At 42.7% G+C, this 12,028-nt stretch overlaps 1 long non-coding RNA gene across 2 annotated transcripts; it reads left to right on the top strand.

Annotated features, from left to right (window-relative positions):
* The first annotated feature begins 3,510 nt into the window (after window positions 1-3,510).
* LOC139051307 (uncharacterized) lies at window positions 3,511-11,175 on the top strand. 2 transcript variants are annotated; one of them, XR_011509322.1, is made up of 3 exons: window positions 3,511-3,711; window positions 5,212-5,348; window positions 10,447-11,175. It is a non-coding gene; the product is annotated as an uncharacterized lncRNA (long non-coding RNA). The 2 variants fall into 2 exon arrangements; XR_011509323.1 differs by lacking the exon at window positions 3,511-3,711 and adding an exon at window positions 3,869-3,964.
* The last annotated feature ends 853 nt before the right edge of the window (window positions 11,176-12,028 follow it).

The following is a 12,028-nucleotide window of genomic DNA, read 5'->3' as shown; positions in this document are numbered from 1 at the left end:
ATCGCTGCCTTCACTTCAGAAAAGTTGCATTGGTCGTGCTCAACAGCTTCTATCCATGTTCCCCAGCTAAGGGTCTCTGGCAAAAGAGGTACGTCCGGCAACTCCTTGCACGAGCGCACGCGAAAGAGTCACTGCAGGAACAGAAACCTTCTTAACGTCGTTGAAGTCCTTCCACAGTTCTTCACAAACGCGGGGAAGCGCATATGCGGGTGCACCATCCGCATATAGAAGGGCTTGCAATTCTCGCGCTTAGCATTCGAAACAAAATTCACTTGGCCCCAATTCCCAGAAATATGCACCCTGACCTTCATGAAGGCCAGAGACACGCAAGAGCACAAGCCGTGGCTCGACTCTTTGGCGGTGACCACATCGAACATGCCATTCCTATACAGCAACAAGGCCCGGTACCCAAAGAGACGTGCCCTGCACTCTTAAAATTTTCACACCCTTATGGGTGTAATGCGGGTGTATTCATCTTTTTCACCCTTGTAAACACCCTTGAAACACCCTTTTTTAACGAAAAAGGGTGTTCAACAAGAAACCACCCTTGGAACACCCCAGTCTTTCTAATTTACACCCTAATTATAAGGGAGTAAGTGAACAAGCTTACAGTATATGATAAATGAACATTGCCAGTTAAGGCGTTATATTGGCTATACATGAAACGCGCGCTACCTGCGCTTGAATCAGATAGCTGGAATGATTAGATCGGGGCACCTAGGCAGCAGCGCACTGGCTCCGAACAGTGGTCAAAAATGAAGTTTCCCATGAATGTTGATATCGAACGAATGACACTAACGCGCAGACTTTGCATAGCCAGATATTGCAAAAGGCTTCATATGATCAATGGCAAAATATTTACAATGCTATCACTGAATACTTAAAGGTGTGCAACCAGTTAGACTGGGAATGGTTAGGAGTGAGGGCTAACGGTAAATAGCTCCCTAACTTACGGTTTGTAGATGACATTGGCATACTCAGCAACGCTGCAGACTATTTGCAACAAACGTTTGAGGAACTTGTCGAAGAAAGTGTAAGTCGGATTGAGAGTTAGTATGCAGAAGAGAAAAGTAGTGTTCCGCAGCCTGGCGAGAGAACGAATGTCATAGTCGGCAGTCAGCCTCTAGAACCTGCGCAGAAATACGTTTATTGAGGTTAATTACTCGCAGGGGCCTCTGATCAAGGAAATTAACAAAAATAAAGCATTAGCTGGAGAGCTTACGGCAGGCATTACTAAATAATGACCAGGGAGCTTAGTGCTAACCATTGCTTTCTACCGTTACTATCGTATGGGGCCGAAACTTGGAAGTTACCAAAGAAGCTTGGGAAGACGTTGAGGACCGTGCAACGAGCGATGGAATGAAAATTATTAGGCATGATGATAATAGACTGGAAGACAGCGATGTGGATTAGAAAGCGAACGGGGATAGCTGATATTCTGGTTGACATTAAGAGGAAGAAGCCGTGCTGGGCAGACATTGCAATGCGCAAGGGAGAGAACTGCTGGTCTACTGGAGCTGCAGAATGGGTGCTAAGGGAAGGGAAGCACAGTCGAGGACGGCAGAGAATAATGTGGACGTGATGGAATTGGGAAACTTGAAGACACGTGGAACCAGTTAGCACAAGACAGGGGTATTGGAGATCGCTGGAGAAGCTTCCGTCCTGCGATGGACGTCAAAATAAGCTGCTCCTGATGATGATGATGACATCCATCCATCCATGACATCCATCCTCGCGGCATGTAATTCATGTTATGTTATGCATGCGTGTCATGGACGTTCTGATAGCTCGATTTGCGTCGATTGCGGGAGCGGGGGGGGGGGGGGGGTTGTCTAGTAGCGGCGTAGCAAAGTGGGGCACGCCGGGCGCTTGTAACGCTCCCAAACAGTAAAATTTTTGCTGCTATGGAAATGGCCCCGCTTCTTCCCGCTCCACGGTCCAGTGGGACTACCCCCCCCCCCCCCTTACACGAAAAAGTTTTCTGGTTACGCCACTGTGGGGAGGGGGGTGTAAGATTGCTCTAGACCCCTCCCCCTAACTTGTCAACGGAAACGGGGGACGGGAGGGCAGCTGCCGCCGGGCTTCAAACCTTAGGCAGCCCAATTACCGGCTGCATTTCCCTTTGGACGTGAATACTGCTCTAATGCCATTACACTGTAGGATTTGTGGCGGTTCGAGGGCATGCGACAATAAAAAAAAAACACATACAGCCATCAGCAAGTCTTATCTTGAGCAGATCTTTGGGAGCTGGGCAAGACTCTCTCACACACACACAAAAAAAAGCTTGGCACCCCTCTTACAGGCATTGTCAACTCTGGGTTCCACCGCTGACTGTAGATTTCCAGTAAAAAAATCACACAGCAACTCCTCTCGGATTTGTCTACGTGTGCGTAAGCATTGTGACTCTTCCTCATCTACACGCAGTCCATGTCGTTATCAATGTTTTGAGACTTGATCCGACAAGTATAAGCGACAGCGCCGCGGCGACACGAGCTGCTCTGGCCGGCGGCGCAAGCGAAGTACTGCAGGTGGCGGGGCCAGGCGCGCTGGTGACGTTCCGTTCGTTTTGAGCCGTTATCGCTCTTTAGCCCTCCGCATCCGCGACGAACCATTATCAACCGTTCTCCGGCGGCGGCTGCTTGTGGCACGGCCGCGCGAACCGTATCTTGAAAGCGAACTGCATTGTGGACAGAGTGTTCCCACTGCTGAAAACTTCACGCGCTGTGTTCTCACCGTTTACTTCGCTTTGAAAACAGACGCGCGGACACCTATCTTGAAAGTGATCTGCGAAAAGCGCATAGTGCGGCATAAGCTGAAAGCTTCGTGAGCGCAGTGTTCTCGCCGCTTCGGTCGCGTTGAAGCGAGAGCTAGCACGAAGGTGAATTCACTCGCTGCTGCGGGTTCTATGTTGAAAGATATCGTGCTGTACGGACTGACGGACGGATGGTTTTTCTTGTTGGGGAAATACAGAAATGCTTACGTTATAAAAAAAAATGCAGGGTTCGCGAATTTCGCGATAAGAACCAACACCAACCTACTCCCCCGCTGAGCGATGCCGTCTTGATCACCCCCTCCCAACCCCGGGAAAAGGGACACTACCTTTCTATCTCAGTTGAAGAAAGGATGATGAAACGTTAACAACGACCATAACGGCATCTTCTAACGAGTTGTCTTATGGCCTCTGAGATTTGCGCGCGAAGCTGGCGCGCGCGAACTTGAGAGGCCATAATTGGCCGCCTAATAGCATAAAAAGACAAAGACAATGCCAAACGACACAGCTAAAATTCAAACAAAGAACTGATCTTAGCTATACTGTTTGGGGAAAAGAAATACAAAATTAGACAGCCGCAACACACGCCACTAAAGCCGCCACCGCCGGCGTAACGAGGAACCAACAGTTGGCAACATTCATTCGCGCGTCATTGCTTCGCTTCGTCTCCGCAACAAGAGCCGCCATCTTCTCGCGTCTAACGTTTCGTATGGTTTTCTTCTCTGCAATCCGCGCACACAGCTCATCGGTGGCTGCACGTCTGCTCGGCGTCGCAATGCAGCCTGCGTCATTTTCTGGTGCTCGCGCAATCGGTGTGAAACATGTCGCATGTGAAATGTTTGATAGAAGTGCCTCACGTCCAAGTCAAGCCGCCGTACGGGTGCATGGCTGTGCGCCCCGTTCTCGGAAGCGTCGACGGGTTTCCGGCATGCGGATTTCAGGTAGTACGTGCAAATGCGTTTCGCCCTCCTATTGAGCTCCGGAGCAAAGCGTGAAATATTTCATGTGAAAGATGCAGTGCCCGTCATCATGGTGTGAATTTCGAGCGGCAAACGAGAACTTTGGCACTTAGAGCACACCGCGGCTGCTAAGTCAGCGTGGAAATTGTTTTTCGTTACCGCAATGTGTTGCTTTCAGTCTAACCTGCGGCTTGTGGACAGCTAGCCCATCGACTTTTGCTTGTGGCTGCGATAGGTATGTAAATGGAAGCGGTAATAATTTTCGAGCGCAGAGAGTTGTTTCGCTCGATGTTGGTCGTGTTCATGGCGTTGTGAAGGCTAGAAAACTGGCTTGATCGTGCTTAGTTCTGACTCGAAGAGGCGTAACGTTGGCGCTGGATGTGTTTGTTTTCCGTGCCGCGAGTACCAGTTTAATGCTTTTTGTTGCATGAGAGTGGTTGCTGCTACATGCCCTCTGGCCAGAACACACTAAAAGCAATTTCCTCACTTATATGTATGCAATGTGACGTAACAAAATTTCCAGCGTTTTATATGGAGCGTAAATATCCAGTATAGTTTAGTAAGAAACTCACATTCTGTCTTAGCTTAGTAGGCGTGAAACAAGTGAAACTCTCATTCCTTATTGAATTGTTCGCCCACACCGCACCACCCGCAGATGCGTCATCGGGTAATTGACAGTAGCTTCGCTACGTGAGTTGTTTTATGCGCCAATATTGCCCGGTTAAGTATCCTGTTAATTTATGCCGACGCTCGTTCATCTTGCTTTTAAGCGGGTACTATCCCCGAATACCGGACGATGCCAAACTTGTGAGGTGTAGCAAACGCGGGAAATTCAAAGTGGCGTGGCTGCAAGTTCCTGTTTTTACGTTTCTTGCATTCAAAGCCAACAGGCACAGTATCACTGATTTATTTTCCATTTCTGCTGTACTTGATCAATCTAATGTGACAACTGCATTTGTTTTTTAATGTTCTCCATTGACTGTGTATTGAGCTTGGCTGCCGCCCTCTCTTCAGAGGATGCCGCTGTGATAGCTCTTTCGTATAGCACATGCCTCTAGGCCCTTGTGTTTCAAGGGCTCTGGCGAGGCAGCAGTGCTCCAAGTAATTTTACCATCCTATATATTTTCTATTTTGCATCATTCTTCCACGATGGATTTTAATGTTCATATTATTCGTCATTAGTCATCGCCATAATTTTATAGCACGTAGATTTTACGCACTTTACAGCGACAATTTTAGGCCAGTTTACAGCCAAGTCACATCTTCCATAATACATCAACATTACCACTTGTCATGGTGCTCTTTGGCCAAACCTGGCCCTTGCGCCATAAACTACCACACATTATCATCATCAGCTTGGCTGCCAGAAAATGCTTGAATTTCTTTCAGTATCCAAGTGACGAAATATTTCACTGACGGCAGTGTGTGAAACACGCAAGATGACAAAACTGACAGCAAAATGATTAGATATTTCTTTTATAGCGTTTGGACTCGACTTTTGGTGAGGATGTCGATCGACCTTGGGCCTGGTGACAGCACACCCGACATCGCCAAAGTTCAGCCTATCAGTTGAGTGCCCCCGAATGGACCATCAACATCGGAAAATGAAGCAGAGCCAGGTAGGGGCAATTTTTACTTTGGAACAGAACACTGACAGCTGCCTCCTTTTTTTAAGAACTAAATAACATATTTACAAACCAATCCTTTCTCTTTGTGCAGCCTACATAGAATTGTTTTTTGCTTGTTATACAGACCTTCAGAAAGCAGTTCTTCTGAACCATTTTTGCATGCACAAATAGATAAAGAGGAGTGCACTTTCTGAAGAAATTGATGCACTGAAATGTGCGTTCGACACACAGTGAGATGCAAAATAACCAACAACTTTAAAGCGGTAAAAAAAAAGTTTGAAACATGTTCTAACATCATAACCCGCCTTGGCATACGGATCTAAATAAAACAGCAACAGAGGTGCATGCAGAGAAGTGTTTGTAAATGTTTGCAAGATATGTACATTGTCTAAGAAATTGTTTTTATTTACTTGGAGCTTCTTGGTGCCATGGCAGTGCAGTAAAAGCTCAAAATGATGCCCCTGCTCCTAATAAAGCACCTTTACATTTTAAAATAAAATTATGGGCTTTTACATTCCGAAACCTAAAGTTTTGAGAACCTGGCTTCTTTTATGTACACCTGAATCTAAGTGCATAAGCGTTATTGCATTTTACCCTAATTGGAGGGCAGCTGCCATGGCCTAGATTGAAGCTGGGACCAGCATGACTGAGCAGCATGGCATCATAGTAAGTGGGCTATAACACCAGGTCAAAATGAGAAATACTGCTTAGAACTACCGACTTCTTGGCTCACAAGCACTTTGCACTAAGTTAAAGGAGTATGCAGTACTGACAGCGACTGTTTATGTACCAATTTCTTTTTAGGCTGATTCCATTATTAGGGTGTGAAGCTTCAATTAGTCAAAACCAGTTTAAATTACAGAACCAGCTCAAAACACACACCATGTATAGCTGGATTTGGACATGCAAATGGAGTCAATTCATGTCGCCGAAAATGGAAGTGGCAGTCACACTATTTGATGCATTTTGCCTAATACATAGTCAATAATAAATAATCAATTCCTAAAATATTCTTTTCAAAAAGTTTTTTTCAAGCATGAAAGGAAGAGCCAAATGGTGTTCAGGTGCACAAGCGGTTAGCTGCACGGTACTTCATGCATGTGTTCACTGGCTTCTTTCAAGCTTGAAAAAAAAATTTGTTGCACCTACTGAGCAGTAGAAAGCTGGATTGGGAATTTTTCAGGATGCTCTACAATTTTCGCACTGACACTTTTGCTTTGAATAAAATATTTCATCAGTTAAATAATTGTTAATAACTAATTACCTAATTACGAAAAATGCAAGAATTGGTTTCACTTCCTCAAAACGATGGCAAACGACATTACCTTGGTGCTGTCTAGCTACGGGGCACTTATACATATTTAAAGCTTGCGCATGTCATACAGACCACCTGGTAATTACAAGGCATATATAGAAGTGGCTAAGTTGTGTGAGCCAGCCATGTCTAGCGAATCATGAGAAACAGCCATGTTTCTTTGACTTAAGGGCATGATAAGATTTACATGCTCGACACCTTGTATCAGTGTGCTCTAGGCCTGTGCGTAGTTTAGCTGCTACATAAACAATATTTCTCCACGTGTAAGCTAATATGCATCTTTCAAGTATATTGCCTCGTGTTTTCCAAAATAAACCATCTTCGTGCTTCCTTCATTATGTCTTCATCTGTTGCTGTGCTAATTTTGTAACATGCAACTGCACAAATTTTCATCTAGTTTTCATATTTGCTCGTTGTTTGGTGGCTTTATTTCTGAACAAGTTGTTTTCGTTAAACCCTGTTGCACACAGCAGTACACAGCATTTCTGCCTAGAGTGGGAATAGTTTTTTTTTTCATATGGACATTAATACACCTTGCCTGGGCAATGTAAGGCATCCTACATAACACGGCCCTGCAATAATGTTTTATATTGCATTCCAGCATCATGCAAAACTGTTTACTTACCAGATTAGAATATGTATAAGTGTTGGAAGTAACAGAACTGGAAGAAGCCAGCAGATAATGAGGCCAAGGAAAGCATACAGGAACATGTTTTAAGTTTTTTATATGAAGTATAGAAATGATAAATTCTAGGTAAGTGAAAGTGGATTAAAAGATATCCACCTGTGGCAGGGGAACGGACCCATAACCTTCACATTACGCATGTGATATACTAACCACTGTGGTACTACAGCCGTGTTCGAGCGTCGACAATCTGAGGGGCCATTGTGGACGGTTGAATGCTGCCTCGGTGGTACAGTGCTTAGTGCATCGCATGCCTAATGCAAAGGCTGTAGGTTCGTTCTCCTCCCATGCCTGGTTGTTTTTTTTTACCATTTTCCTTTCCCTTTATCATTCGCACATTTAAATAGAAAATTACAAGTAAGTTTCCATGTGCCTACCCTGGCATCTTCCAGCTGTGATTCAGAAAAATTTTGACCCTCAGTATCCTTTCTTCTCGTTTGGAAGAACAGGAGCTTCATTTAAAAAATAATGAATTCACCTTGTTCAGCATCTCAATGTGGTCTCAAATCTTATCACAGCATGTGTATTACTAATTGAAGTTTTTGTTAAGATGATGATATAGCATGGGACCTAATTAGTAGCCTTTGTGTACAGATATATGACTAGTCTAATAAATAGGAGGACTTTAAGAAGCACTTCTAACATGGTCTGAGCATGTGTTTAAAAAAAACTAATCTAGCATGATTTCAGGCATAACTGTTGCCCCTGAAAAATATTTGGATCATCTGCATTGGCATTGTTTTTAGAGAGCACCAATACTGCTTTGATAGAAGTAGCCTCGTGGAACATGAAGCATCGCTTCTTGCTGAGTCAAGGAAACATTATCTGCATATCTGAGGTGCAATTGTAATATGCTCGAATGCTGTTTAAAGGCTGCTAATAAGAAAATTACTTAACTTGCCTTCCAGAGATTGCTTCAGTAGTCTATGCTACTCGATCATAAACAATTTACCATAGTGAATATTCATCGCAGTTGGCTTGGCAATGTTTATGCAAAATACCACAATTGCCTACTAGACATGTGACTGCACTAAAACTTGGAATTAATGACCAGTAAGATTTATGGGACAGCAAAACTTAGTTTATGACTCCTGTTTCTGCCATAGTTTCTTACAGTAATTACTAGAGGCAACTCTGGTGCTGGAGTCGTACCACAATGGGAATGATGGGAAGCACATGGATTTGTCTGATATTCGTGCTTGTGAATTCAGACGTTCTTGTGGCTTCGTATATTATACGCTATATAAATCTTATTGTCGTAAATTTAAGCGCAGTCTATACTCTTCGAAGTGCAGAAGACGCCGCCAACACGCACAATTGCTATTAATTGCAACGATTGAGCTTGTCCAGGTAGCCAAATCGAAGGGCACCAAGCTTCTCAAGGCACTAGTATGCCCGCGATAAATTCATCAGGGCGTTGCACTCGCTTGTCGTTACATGCCTCCGTCGCTTAATGGTTTCAATATCAAACTTCTGTTCTAGAGTTCCTGTGTTTGAATCCTGTCGTCGGACGATTTTAATGTTTATTTATTTATTACACAGTATATTGTTGAAAATGACTAGAATACAAAGTCACAAAGCCGTTTGAAGCCAAACAGACGAAGTTTAGGCAAATCCATGTACTTCCCATAATTTCCATGCTGGTACAGCCGTTCTTGTTTGATCTCCTGTGGACACTAACGTCAGAGTTCCCTCTAGTAATTATTGTATGAAGCTCTGATTTCTGCGCCTCGCTCGTGCAGAAGCGGCACCACACCTGCTGCGTAAACATGCGCTACCTTTCGGCCGAGTGCAGGGAATGCTGTGAACTCGCCATGTACATAGCCTGCACTAAGTAAAACAAATCACAATGTGCAGTTGCTACCACGTTGAACTGGTGGAATGAGTAGTGAAAAGCAGTACCTCCTGAACTAGTTCAGAAAGTGCAGGTTAATCAAGTGGAGATTATATAGCAACAGAAGTTGAGTGATTCTGCATTACATTCACAAAATATACTTCATGATACTTTTCCATTTATTTCCTCAGTTATTAAGAATCCCTTTTGCATTGTTGGACAAAACTACAGAATGCCAACATATTTTCCAGCATTCACTGGTAGCAAACATGTCAAAACATGTTCTAGTGTCTGGATTGCCGCTTTAGCTGTTAACCCCCAAGTTAATTCCGGAAAATGTACCAAATGTTTTATGTACTCAATTTTCGGTGTCATTCTCTTTCTAAAAATATATTACTTCATTGGTCTCTGGTTAGAAATAACACAAAAATAAGAGCTGCTCTTGAGGGCAGCTTTCCCTCAATGCCGACTGTAACTCATCTTTGACAACAAGAGCAGCATAACGTCGGGCAGAAAGAGTGCAACTAGTCATTGGCGATATTGGTACTACCTCCAGTCACTAGTACAGCTTGTGATCAATGGTTAAAGGTTGCGACTTTGTTGCTGCCCAATTTTAATTCTGCAGCTGTTACACTTGGGTGTAGCATGTGTACGTACGTGTGCATGCATTAAAATGACTTCACGCTAGAGCAAAGCAACTAGTGCAGAGAGGCATTAGTCATCTTTATATATTTGCTTTGTAAAGATGCACTAACTTTATCTTTTGCAATATAGACTTGGCGCTCATTGGCCAAAGATGCCCTTGTGCTACTAAAACCTACCAATTAATTCGCTTTTTGCAGTAGCACGTGCTTATTCCTTTTTCAGGATCGGTCTGTGAGTTCTAATTTGTTTTTCTTGAACTGTGCAATTCCCACTCACAGGACTGCATGTCATCTAAGGTGTTCTTTTTTCAATCAAGAATGTTGAGGTTGTGTTTGTGAAACTCGATTTCTTGCCTCAAACGAGCTTGTACAAACTGACCAAGCTGATAATTCTACCTGCTTATATAATAAATGTGTTGCGGTTATGAACCCTCATAATGAATGACTTACAGTATAAAAATTTTATCTAATAAAACAATTTAATGAAAATTTTCATGTTTTTCGCGTTCGTGTTCACTTCTCTACTCTCGTGTCCTGTCTGCATGCCTCACCTCTTTTTTTGCATATTAAATATCGTATAAACTTAACCATGCTTTTTTACCACAATGCAGGGGGAAAAGGTTCCGGTAACACTGCATTCAGTATGGTGGCCCAGACGTGTATGCAAGCAACCTCCTTCATGTGGACCAAGAACTACTCTGCAGTGTCTCACAGACTTCCATGCGAAGCCCTCAACATTCTCGTCTCAGTGGAATGGCTGCTCATCTATCTGTGTGTCCATCACCAAGATGGCCAGTTGTAAAGCTCCTGTACCCGTTTAAGACAGCTTAATGATTTTTTTTATTTAGTTTTCATGGTTGGCCGTAGAATCTTAACATCTTTGATGTTTCTAACGTTTTTACCTGGCCCAAAGTGGTGCAATAACTTTAAACCAGTGTAATGTATTTAAGTGATGCTCACTCTAATGCCTATCTGGTTTTGTTTGTGTTTAAGAAATTTGAATGTCTGATGAGGTAACAGCATTTAAACTTGTCATCGTGGCTCTTTTCAGTGAGCTGCTAGGAAATAAGATGCAAAACTTATCACACGCCAGTTGTAGCATTTTTGTTGTCAAGACTAAAGTATACATGTTTCAAAAGATGGAAAGTGGGGAAAAAAGCCTCAAGACCATAATCATCCTAGGATTGTCATGTCCTTACAACTCTGCAATGACTAATGCCTCATACATCTTGGGAGCACATTGGTCGCAATGCCTACAGGTATACTTGATAAGAGAATAGCTCGCACTCAGATTTGCCACGCAGTTGATGGCTGATAGCTTTTGTTTGTCGTCTTCATGTTACTACAATGTGTTCAATATTCATTTACATGTGCTGCGGTTTTTTGCAGTCACACACACACACACACATATATATATATATATATATATATATATATATATATATATATATATATATATATATATATATATATATATATATATATATTCTTCGTTTCAATAAAAATTTAGTTGAGAGTTAGCGCTCATCCTGTCTGCTTCTAGTCTGTGTCCGTGTCACTTCGCGCTACAATCCAAGATCAGGTTACTGTACCAACTTGCCCAACTTTTTATCCTTGTGTTAAAGACACACTCAGACTTGTTCTTACTTATGTGACCGGTTATTTTTGTGCTTTATAATAAGATGCAGTGCTTTTCAAATGAAAACATGTGATAGTTCGTAGTGATGTTATTTAAAAAAACTGTTCTGCTTAAAATTTAATTGAGCAAGCCTGTGCCATTATTCGGTGCTTATGTCTTTGTATTGGTATGGTTTTACTCATCTTCCTTTTTACTTTTAAAATGTGCAAACATTATTATGTAACCATTTCTCTTGAATGAAATAAATATTTCTGACATTTCGTCACAAATTTTACAATGATTTTGTTCAATTAGGTAACCTTAGATATAGCTGATTGTTATTCTGGTAGCTTAACTTACAATGCCTGTAGAATATTCAATGCAAGCACATGGTGAAAAATACACTAAGTTATTGGGTATAAGCAGGTCACTGTCAGTAAATGGAGCATACGTATATTTCAGAAAACAGTGCATGCTTACATATTGAACAGCATGCACAGCTACACATGCTGTTTTGTTCGTAAATGCTGAAAGATTATTCGACGTGGAAGCACTTTGTTCTTGGGCTTTCAGTG

Source organism: Dermacentor albipictus, unplaced genomic scaffold (assembly GCF_038994185.2).
Source record: "Dermacentor albipictus isolate Rhodes 1998 colony unplaced genomic scaffold, USDA_Dalb.pri_finalv2 scaffold_11, whole genome shotgun sequence".
Taxonomy (NCBI): Eukaryota; Metazoa; Arthropoda; class Arachnida; order Ixodida; family Ixodidae; genus Dermacentor; species Dermacentor albipictus.
The sequence above is the reverse complement of the archived record's forward strand: the minus strand, read 5'-3'. Positions and strand labels throughout refer to the sequence as shown.